Source organism: Pinus tabuliformis, chromosome 1_1, assembly GCF_031772625.1.
Source record: "Pinus tabuliformis cultivar Carrire ecotype Pingquan chromosome 1_1, CPIR1, whole genome shotgun sequence".
In the NCBI taxonomy this organism is placed as follows: Eukaryota; Viridiplantae; Streptophyta; class Pinopsida; order Pinales; family Pinaceae; genus Pinus; species Pinus tabuliformis.
In genome coordinates, this window is record NC_142297.1 from 381,416,736 (window position 1) to 381,428,900 (window position 12,165).

The window sequence follows — 12,165 nt, forward strand, 5'->3', positions numbered from 1 at the left end:
AATTTTGCTTCCCTTTTCTATAGATGATGTCAAAGTCATAACCTAACATATTTGTGACCCATTTTTTCTATTCTTCTAAAGATAATATTTGTTCTAAAAAGTATTTAAGACTATCATGATCCATTTTTACCTTGAAGTGTCTTCCCATTGGATAAGGTCACCATTTCTTAACTGCATGTAGTATTTCCAACATTTCCTTCTCATAAATAGCTTGCCTGAGATGTAACTGTAAAAATACCCAATCACCTACATCAAATGTTTTTTCACTGCGATGTTGATCTACTTGTTGTTTCATTTGATTCTGCACCAAACTGGTGTTATCCTTTAAAAGTTGGAGAACTTGTTGTTGATGCTCGATGTGATCTTTCACTACTTGAACCTTCTTTTTCTTGATATGTCCTATCTTGAGAGTTTGAGGAGTGGTAATTTCTTCCAATGTTTTACAAGATATGGTCAGATTCATTTCTTGATTCTTGATGTGATCTTTCACTTTTTGAACATTTTTCCTCTTGATATGTCTTTCCATTTTGATTGTTTGAGGAGTGGTATTTCTGGCCAATGCATTACAGGATATGGTTGGATTCATTTCTTCTTTCTCAATGTGATATTTCACTTCTTGAACCTTTTCCTTCTTGATATGTTCTTCTATCTTGACAGTTTGAGGAGTGGTAATTCTTGCCAATGCTTTACGAGATATGGTTGGATTCATTGCTTCTTTCTCTAGGGTTGTATCCTAGCATATATCCTCTTCTTTTGATGTTTCTTAATCCTTTTCTTGATCCTCTTCATACTCTATGTAAAATAATTCATTCTCATCACACTTATGACCTTTAGTGCATTTGCTATCACAATTGTAACAAAGCCCTTTTCCTCTTTTTTCTTCCAATTGTTGTGGTGTAACCCTTGTAGGTTGTGGAAGGCTAGCAGAGACAACACTTCCATCTTTATAATTGTGAGGGGTAGAATTCCTTGTTGCCATAATTTTTCTTTCCACTTTGTAACAAAGCCCTTTTTCTCTTTTTTCTTCCAATTGTTGTGGTGTTGCTCTAAAGAAGGTGTTGCTCTTTGTAGTCTCATAATGTGCTATAATTTCGTCTGTGAAAATTGACCACGTAACAAGTTGTTTATGAGGACGAAGCCCTTTATACCATAAAAATTGATCTTGTTCTAAATATGAAAATGTAATACATACCTTTTGTAATAGTGGTGCACCATGTAGATCAAAATATTTCTCCATCTGTAGTATTCAATTTACCGGATCCTTGCCATCAAACTTCCTCATCTCGCTTTTTCTTGATTTTAGGAGCTCGATCTTGAAACGACTGTAACTTTGTACTTTCAGATCTATATGTTCTGCAATTGTGACCTGCAGTAGCCCTCTGCGTCCTCTTTCCAATGCCACCAGTCTGATCGAATTTAGATTCTCCAAGAAAGAGTTATGCACAATCTCCCAAGATGACCTGATTATATACCTTTTTAGAAGAGCGAAATTGTATCAAGTGCAACGTGTCACTGTTTTGACCTTAGGATCTCAAACACATTCACAGGAAACTACAGTCCGTCCTCTTTCTGTAACTTCTTACGAAATTTCAATTTGATGCTGAAAACAAAAGTTATGACTATTTTCCCCAGGTCACCTGTTTGGAATGAAATTCGGGAGTCTGCAAAAAGGCCAACTTCCTCAGATCCTATCTCCACAAATGTAGCGCAAAAAGCTCTGAAATTCAGACCCAAGGTTCATAACGATTTTGGCCCAAATGGGTTTTTGTTTTAGCATCTGAAACGTCACAGAAAAAAGTTATAGCGAAAATGCCACGATGACCTGTTTGGAGCAGCGAAACCCTAGAATCCAAAGCTCTGATACGAAATGATATGGAACCAACTCACAAAAATATAGAAAATATAGATAAACACCTTATAATTCAGCCTCTTTGAGGGGGCAACCTCCTTTACATTACACAAATTAACAATTCCTGGATGATACAAATGACAAGACCTCCTTTCTATATATAGGAGTCTAAGGGGTCATAATATAATCAGAGCCGACATAACAATAATAATGTAAGGGCACAATAATAACAATGGTGGGCTTCTATGGGGCACAACATTGACAATATGGGGACTACGTGGGTACAAAAACATAATAAGGGGGTTGTACTAATAACAATAAGGGGTTACACTAGTAGTATAGGGGCTTGACAGCAAGGCTGAGACTATTTCATCAAACTGCAAGGCAGTTGCATTGCTACCTATTACAATAACTAGACTATCCCAAGAATCTGGTAGAGAACACAATAAACTGATGTACTTATCTTCATCTGAAATTTTAATATCAACAGATGCTAACTGACTTACCACAGTATTAAATGGATTCAGATGCTCTATCACCGAGTCTCCACCTTTCATCCTCAGGTTATATAGCTTTTTCCACATGAATAGTTTATTCACAAGAGACTTAGATTGGTACAAAGTCCCTAACTTGTCCCACAAAGCCTTCGTTGTAGCTTCCCCTGATACATTCAGCAATATTGAATCTGAGACACACAATCGTATTGTGCTCTTTGCCTCCCGATCCAACTTCTTCCATTCTTCATCAGACACTCCCGTTGTTTTAGTACCTAGATCTACCACGATCCACTAATCTTTATCCACCAATAGATCCTCCATCTTGAGTTTACACAACTCAAAACTCTAACCATTAAATTTCTCGATCTCTATCTTTCCACTAGAAACTATAAATTTGATAAATTCACCCCATTCACCTCACCTATCAATATTCCGTCATTATCAAGTTCTCCACTTCGGCGAACCATCCATTTAAAATAAATTAAAAATTAGAAAAATAAATACAAACAATCAACCGTATACATTATAAAATTATTTATCAAGGAGTAGATAAAACCTTTCGTCATCCATAAAAGAAAAAGCAGAGGTGGTAGGCTTCAATTTCGGCTCCAAAATGGTGAGAGTCCTCGAAAAATAAGAAGCGCCTCACGATTCGTCAATCGGTGCGTAATATGACATGGTGGAGGACGTTGGGGCGTCATCCTTTCCGTTAACGGTTACTGCAGCGGTGAGAACTCACACTATAAGTTTAAATTTGCACTTCGGAAGTTTCATTATTTTATTTTTTATTTTTAATTTCATAAATTTAATTAATTAATTTTATTTTTAAAATTTCAGATTTCACGTACTATATAATTGTTGTTCTGCATTATTTAAACATATTATTTATATAGTTTAGATAGAAATTATATATATATTTTTAAATTTTATATTAAGAAAAAATAATTATTTATTAAATAATTAATAAATTTTAAGACTTTGTTTTGTATATTTTATTTAAATTATTTTAGGAATTTAATTGAGCAAAGTACAATTTTGTATTTTAAATTAATTAATATTAATATAGTGTAAAATATTAATATTAAGATAATATAATTTAAGTTTTTAAAGTAATTTTCATAAAATTATTTATTAATTTAATATTATATGAATTTTTTTTTTTCAAGTTTGGAAATGGTGAGGCTATATTATTGTCATATACATCCATCACTGTTTACCTAAAATCCCATAAATTATTAATAGATATTTTGAATCGTGTTTTTGATGGTGGAAATGGATTCAGCACCATCAAAAACGTCTTGGACACCTAAAATTTTGAAGTTTAACAATTATAATTTGGATTTACAAAAATCCTTGCCAGATTTTCTCTAAATATAATTGGAATTTCCATAACTTTCGGGGCAACTCCAATGCCTCGTTAGACTACGTGATTTTTTGTATTAGAAATTTATATACTTCAATTTGAAAATTTATATAGAATGATAATTATTGCACTTTTATCTTTAACATTGATATTAAAATAAATTATTAATATATAAATTTTTATCCTTTTATTTTAGTTTTAGAATATATTTTATTAATATAAACACTAATTCGGTATATAAGATAGTTAAGACTATATTTAAATAATTAATATATAATTTAATGTTATTTTTTAAATATTTTTGTTATGAAATTTTGGGGTGGCGGGGGTGGTGGCCCGCCACCTCATTTATGATTTTTTTTTTTTTTTATATTTATAATGAAGGGGTTGTTTTTAAATTTTTAGAAAATAAGGGTCATTGGGAAAATTAACAAGGCTGCAATTTTGACCGATTCTGAGAGCTAGGTTTATGGCTCAGGGTCGGTCAAATTGTAGGACACTTAAACTTGGGCCACACCCCAACTTTGACCAAAACTTTGACTAGCCCATTCTCCCTCATACGAGCTCAGATTGACGAACCGCTCACACCTCCACGATCAGGACGACGAGATCTACACTCTAGTCTTGGGTTGAATTAATTCTGAGCACTTTGATTTTCGAGCATTCATAAGCCCTCTTTGTCTAGTGTCTCTCTCTGGAGCCACCTGGATCACTCCTTGATGTTGTTGAGGTCATTTTTTTTTATCTAACGTTTTCCAACATTTTCACGTTCTTAGGGTGTTGCAAACCCACATGCAAGCTAGAAAGTTTTAAAAAATTTGGATAATATTGCAATTCAAAAGATAGTTTTAGTAGCTTGGATCAAAACATCCATTAGTAGCTTGGATCAAAACATCCATGTTACTTATGGCTCCTTTCTTTATGATAGAAATGGACCACGTTGGGTTCTTCATTAACATCTTTGTCTTTGAACCCTTGTTTTTTTGTTTGAGGATTTCTAATTGAGTTATTTCTTCTTTTAATTTTATAATATTATCTTTATCCCTAGAAAAATTTAAATCGTTATTATGTATAGGATTGTGAATGGTAGGTGTTGGAATATCACTATTGAAAGTACACTCAAGAGTAGCAGAGGGATCCTTCACTTTTTATTTTTGTGCTTCTTGATCCAAAAAATAAAAAAAAATAGATATGTTTCTAAATTCCATTGATTGTTAGACTTTAGGAGAGGGATCCTTTACCTCTTCTTTTTGTGCTTCTTGATCCAGACTATCAAAATAATAATAGATATGTTGCAAAGTTTCATAGACCTTTGAACCTTTTCTCTCAGGATTTGTCGCTAATCTTTCTGATTCTTTTAGCTTTGCAGCTTTCAAATTCTCAAATGAAACAACATTGTCTACTTTTTTCATGCTTCATGTGATGCTTCTACATTTGTTTTGTCTTCTAGTGTCTTCATTCCCTACAAAATTTTCCTTTTAATGCTCTTTTACTTCAGTTCGGATATCACAATGGCTTTTTTTGTAGTTTCTCGTGGATTCTTCGTAACTGCTTTTGTCACCTTTCTTTTTGGCCCTAGCATGATCCTTTCTATTCTTCTTCCTTTCATATCTTATTTTCAACAATTATCCTTTCTGAAGTAGCATTGATTTTATGGTATCTTCTATTTCAGTAGCATCTTTGTCTTCCAATATCATCATAGACTCTAGTCTTAAAATTTCTTTTGTCTCTATGTTTTCAGTGTCCTCACTCTACTAGAGTTTCTTTGGCTTCTTTATTTGCTTCTTAAGGGTGAGGGTTTGAAAAAACCCTACCTCTTCTTCCTTTTCTCTTTGGAAAAATATTTTTTTCTTCTAATGCCTCAATAAAATAATTTATTACTAAACAAGGTTCCCAATTGTCACTTCTTAATTTTTTTTTCCTCAACAAGAATTTTGATTAACCCAAACTAATATAAGGCTTTTTCAAGATTCCTAGAATTCTTCTAGATATTAAATGCCATTATTTTAGGGCTACTGATCAACTAGTAGGCTAAAATTATCTCCTTCCCCTTTAGAAAATGCATCAAAATCCTAGTATGGTAGAAAAAAGTAGTTTCATACCTACCTTCATAACTAATAAATTTGTAGAGAAGGAACACTCGCTCCTTTAACATTGTTACACTATATAGAAAGTATCCTCTAATTCTCTCTCGGAATTTGTGAACACCATTAAATGAATTAGAGCTTACAAAGGAGAAAAATATGCAACACAAAATCAATGAACTTTTTTACATAATGTAATTCATTGGACGATATCAGTAGCCTTAAATCTCTCAGTATGGCTCCCATTGCTTATGAATTAATCCTCTAGCTAATCATAAATTGGAATAAGCCTATAAGAACTATTTGGAATATTTGATTTATTTAATTCTCTATGTAAATGGATTTACTTCGAGTTGTGTACATTAAATAGGACTTATATCCATTATCAATTTTACAGGCATATCATGAAGCCCATTAGAGGAGTAATGTAGTCTACCTACTCTATTAATGATGATATATGCATCAATAAAACATTGATCCATCATCCTTAATTCCATTGCATGAGAGATATAATATTGTCACCTTGTTATCGCTCTGAAATCATTTCCTGACGTAAATATGGCATTCACAGGTTTTAGTTGAGGTTTCAGTTTTACTTGGGTGACCAATTTGGCGAAATTCACTTATTATGGCTTTAATGCTAGAAACAATTACTAAGAGATTCAAGCACCATTTTTAATGGTTCTTATAGTGCTTTTGTTAATTCCCAAAGGCTTGAGGACAAGGCATATGGCCTAAATCATGAACTCAATGTTAAGCACCTGTAATACTTTACTAGGCCCAAAGGCCCCAATACTGTTAACCTTAGAAGCCTTCACAAAACCAGGCTGTTACACAAAAATATCGTCACTAGGACTATTTTCAGTTAGTATGAGTCTGTCATCACTTGTACTGTCCTCCTAAGCAAGTCTCAGACCTCAGCTCTTCAAGTCAAGCTTTGAAAATGAGAGAAAGACATTTAAAAATCAAGAAAAGCTCTGGTTCCGCACTTTCTCTCACTGTCACCTGCAGTCCCGCACCTTCTGCTTGCAAAAACTGTGGATCTGCCCGCTCTATCCCTAACGGTGTAGGTGCAGACCCCTGTGAAAGTCAAAAGGCGCAAGTTTTATCTTAAAAAACTCACTTTGGGTTAATTCTAGAGGATTCTAGAAGGAATTTTGACGTGGATTGTTCGCTCTGAGGTGGTTCATGCATCCCAAAAGAGAAGGAGCTAATCCCTGGATGAGAGGAGCTATCCCTTTGAAGGAGGGCTTTATCCCTTTGAAGGAGGACCTAGTAACTTCCCTCCATTGCACTATAAATACAGGCATTGGGGTGAGGACTAGGGAGGTTAGAAGCTAAAGATTTTGAGGGTAAATGCTGGTGAAATTAGGACTTCTTAGTTGAGCTTGAGAGGAGAGATCACACACCTCTTGGTTCCATTTGGAAGTGAGTGAAGCTTGTCAAAGTAGGGGAGAACTCTTGCTGGACCCTGGGAGGAGCTTGTACAGCGTCAAAGCACAGGTTGTAAAGTTCTTCTTCTTTTGAATTAATGCAATCAAACTCATTTTTCTCAAGAAGTATCTCATGTTATTTGTTTCATGGTTTCCTTGACTTTCATGTTAAATATGTTTTATGCTAGTGGCTTTTCAGGTGCTATTTAATGTGTTTTCCTTGTTTGTGTTTGTAGATTCGAGAAAAGGAGCTCATTTGGATCGAAGAAGCGAGGGCATCGACAAGATTGCGTTGGACCTAAGAAAGGCCCTAAAAACACTTGTTTGCCATTGTTTATTAAAGCATATTTAGAGAAAGATAGTGTTTGGTTGGTTCGCTTTTCATTAGGTCTTCTTTAGATTCTAGGAAGGTCTATCTTGTCCACAAGATCGACTCATTCCGTGTGACAAAATGGTGACTCTGCTGGGGATTTGATTGTTTTCCTTGTTTGTACTTTGACCTGAGAAACCGCATTTTTGTTTATGTTTTTGACTTGTTGTGTGTAAAATTGGGTAGAGTTTGTAGATCTAGCGTTATTTTTCATTTTTCATAGCTTTGGGAGAGGACCGCACCCTAACCTTTTGACACAGTGCGTACTTATCTGCTCTCTAGCTTTTAGCACAGAGCAGGACTGCACCTGTGTCAACTGTGGGCCTGCGGACCCTGTCAAAATTTTGACAAACCTAAGATTTCCCCTGTTAGTTAGCTTAGTTTTTTGTTTAGAAATTGTTATCCACTGCCTAGACCTGCATATAACTTGTTAGAATCTTTCCTTAGGTTTATCTCATTAGTGTTAGGGTTTTAGGTGAAATTCCTAGGAGTTTTGCTTATTGGACTTGCTTTTCATTTTGGTTGTGTAGTGGCTCTGAGCTTAGAAGCTGTAGGGACTTCAGATCACCTTAGTGTTTACTAGCCTTCTTACGAGTCTGACCATTTATGAAATCTCCCCTTGTTGAGGAATCCGCTTTGTGTTTTCTCATTTCAAAAATTCGAAAGGCTTGTGTGTAAAAGTTTGGATTTTCATTTTTAAAAAAGAAAACGAAAGATTGGTTGTTTTTTGACTAATTGTGATTCTGCATAAATTAGTCCTTAGCTCACATTTAGCTAAGTAAAACATCCTCAAAAAGATATCTAGTAAGCTTTAACTTCAAATAGGTTCTTATAATTTATAGATCTCAAAGTTAGTCATTTGCATAGTTTTGAGTGTTTTAATAAAAATATAAAAAATCTCTTTTAAAAAAAAAAGTTTGTTTTTTGTAGTGATTGAATGCTTTGAAAAGAAAAAGGAATTTTTTGTGGAAATAATTAGTTGTCTCGTTTTGAGTGCTTTGGAAAGGAAAAAGCTCTTCTTTTAATTTGTTTGATTAGGAAAGATTTGTGTTTACAAAGTATTTGCATTCTCAAACTCTTTCTTAGTTTAGAAGTTCATCGAAGAGAAAAGGATTGTTTAAATCATCTTAGGTGCATTTTTAGTGATTTTGAGTCGAGTCTTCATACCACGAGTTTCATCTCCGCACCTTTTGACTTAAACAAAAACCATTAAAATTAACGCTTAAAGTAAAATTCACCTAGTAACATTTTTATTTCTAGGGCTATGATACACCAACTTAGCTTAGGCTAGTGTCTTGGAGTAGGAGAATAATTAACTCTCCAAGACAGTAAAAACAAACAAGTAGCTGTATCTTGTGGTAGGGAAGAAATCCAATTGTTGCATTTATGCTCTGGGAAAGCTCCTCTTAAAGGAGAAGCACGAGATCGTGTCCGAACCAATGTGGGAATCAATCCTTCCTCATTGGGAATGACGCCAGATATTCACGTATTAAAAACGGTAAACCTCGGATTAACCATTGTCGAGGAGCCTGGGGTCACTTGTTGGTAAACCTTGGATTATGTCAAGGAGCCTTCAAGGGGATTGAGCTTGCTACTCTGCCCTTGCGTGCGTATCGGATCGTAGACTATTCCCCAGGTATATTTGTCTCAGTTGGTAACCTTAGTGGCCATATTCTTTAGGATTCTTCCTAAGGTGACAGTGGTGGGAAGATCCCACTGTACCTGGAGCAGACATCGGCTAGACTCACTTGGATTTTCTGGGGGGTTCTCTTCACTCGAGACGGTTAAGTGGAGGAACTTGTGCCAGTCTATTCATTAAGCAGGTTGCCGGGGTAACTGTTCCAACTGCCATTTCTGTATTGAACTCTGCGACGTTGGATTTCATCACCAACTAGTGTTTTCAGTACGGAAAGTTACTGTTTGTGTGTGTTTGATCTCCTAGATTCTTTAGGCGTGTGATTCAAATTTGTTTGGTTCTTTAGAGACTTTAGGTGCTTTTTATTGAGATTTTACTTTGTTTGCGTGTGAAGTAGTTAAAAGTTTTTAACTGTGGCTGAATTACCAAGACAGTCCCGTAGACTTCGGGGCCAGTCTCCTGAGTTTGTAAACGTGGCTGAGTTACTGAGGAAGTCCCGTAGACTTCGGGGCCAACCTCCTAAGGAAGTACCGAGCCAGCTTGAAGGCTTGAAAGTCCTCGTAACTCCTAGAGACAGTAGAGTTGGGTCACCTGAAGAGGGAGAATCTTCTTTGATAGTACATCCTGATTTTCAACCATCCGTGGCAGATTATAATCCATAGTCAGTGTCTGTTTCCGAAATGACTGGTAGCTTTTCATCTACTAGTGATATAGGTGAGGAACCTAAAATATCTAAGCCTGAAAGTGAATTTGCTGCTACTCCGACATCGAGGTTTGTTTCTCCAACTTCTAGTGGTCCTGGTTCACCTAGGGTAGAAAGAATAATTACCCAAGATCTTCCTTCTGGACTTATTGCTATTGAAGAACTTGCTACTCCGGAAGAAGAAGTAGGCATCCCTATCCCTGAAAATCAACCTGTTATTGAGCTAAGGGAGCGTGAATCAATTTTTTACAGTCCACCTAGGAGCAGTTCTTGGTATCTTTCTTTGACTAATTTTTTAGAAAACTCAGGGTTAAGTTTTTCACCACCTCGCTCCTTATCACCCAACACCTAGAGGTTATTATACTCCCGTAAATATGTCAGGACAGTCGTCCATGTTTACTCAATCGCCTGAATCCTTTTTGTACGGCGGTCCTTCTGTTCCCTCTGGGTATCAGTCACTTTCTGGTACTTTTTTGGGAGCATCTCCTCAACCCATTGAGCAAGGGTTATTAACTGGAAGCAATGGTACTAAGCCGTTGAGCGTAGAAGACATTCTTATGATGTCAGGTTCTATTCCCAATCCTCAACCTCAAGGTGGCTAGTTACCGCCTGGGGGGCAGCCTCAATTAACGCCTGGGGGGCAACCTCAAGGTACACAATTTGCATCTGGGGGGCAACCTCAAGGACAGTACATACCTACGGGACAGTACGTTCCTCAAGGTCAACCCCAGACTCAATATGTACCCCAAGGTCAACCCCAGTATCAATTTATACCTCAAGGTCAACCCCAGTATCAGTACGTGCCTCAAGGGTATCAACCCCAAGGTCAGTACTCGAACCAAGGTTTCCAACCACCCTCCAGTCAAACGTATGTTCAAGGAACGGGAAATGTACCTTTCAATTATCAATCCTACCCTCAACCCGGTTATGGTCCTCAGTATTCTCAACCTGTTATGGGTCAGTACCCCAGAATGAATATAGTGTGGGATCCATCGCAAACTCAACAGGTGTTGCAGCCAAATGTACAGTTGTCATCTCAAACTGGACAACCCTTAGTTTCTGGTACACCCCAGCAACCTGTCCAGTCTAACATTCAAACTTTTGTACCTTCGGTAGTTTCTCAGTCTGGGCCTAGTGCGCCTCGTACTCCGTCTCAAACGACTGCTGCAACTACCACAACATCTGTTCAATCTACCCCACCTACTTCTGGAGTATCGACAGCTCCAGTTTCTACTGTTCCTGTATCTACTCCTCAGACATCTTTACCACCGTCTGGATCCACGATTCAAACTTCGGTTCAGATGCCTGTAGGACAACCTGGTTCAAGTACGGTTGTCACAAGTCAACCACAATTTACTTATCAACCGTACCAGGGACAATACCAATTCGGTCCTACTGTGCAGCAGCCAGTCTATCAGTATCAACCGTACCCTGGGTACACTTATCAACAACCTCAACAACCCCAGTACGGTCCGGTTAATCCTAGTTTTCCGGGAGGATACAATATCCCAAACGCAATTCCTATTCCTAGTTATCCTGGATATCCTCCTCCTGGGGCTGGTCTCATGACCCAGAGTTTTAGGGACCCTAATCGGCAGTTACCATTTATCGCAACTTTGGACTTGCCTGACTTGTCGCGCCTAACGAACGATCCCATTAATTATCTTCTGTTTTGGCTGCCAATGCTGAATAAGTTGCCCAGTGACATTCCTAAGTTCGAAGGTAAATCAGGAGAGGAATCGTCGAACCATGTGATGACTTACCACCTCTGGTGTGCGTCTAACTCCATTACAGATGATTCAATCCGTCTTAGACTTTTCCAGCGCACTCTAATTGGTCTTGCGGCCAAGTGGTACATTGAGTTACTGCGAGGCATTTTTTATAATTTTAGTCAGTTAGCTACCTCGTTTTTAACTCATTTTCAGTTGCCAGTCTGATATGACAATGGCACGGAATTGTTAACTTCGTTAAAGTAATCGACATCCACTTACATTTCAGATCATATTCATGAGTGGAGACGTCGACGACGTTTAGTGAAGGTATTTATTCCGGATCAGATCTTGGCTGAGTGGTTTGTAAAATCTTTGTTGCCAAAGATCACTGAAGATGTAGCTAAAGCCGGAGTAGTTACTGAGGAGCAAGTAATTGCTCAAGCACAGTACCTTGACTTGGTCTATACTCAGTCAGGTACGTTACACGAGAAAATCCCCGATCTTCCCAAGCAAAATCA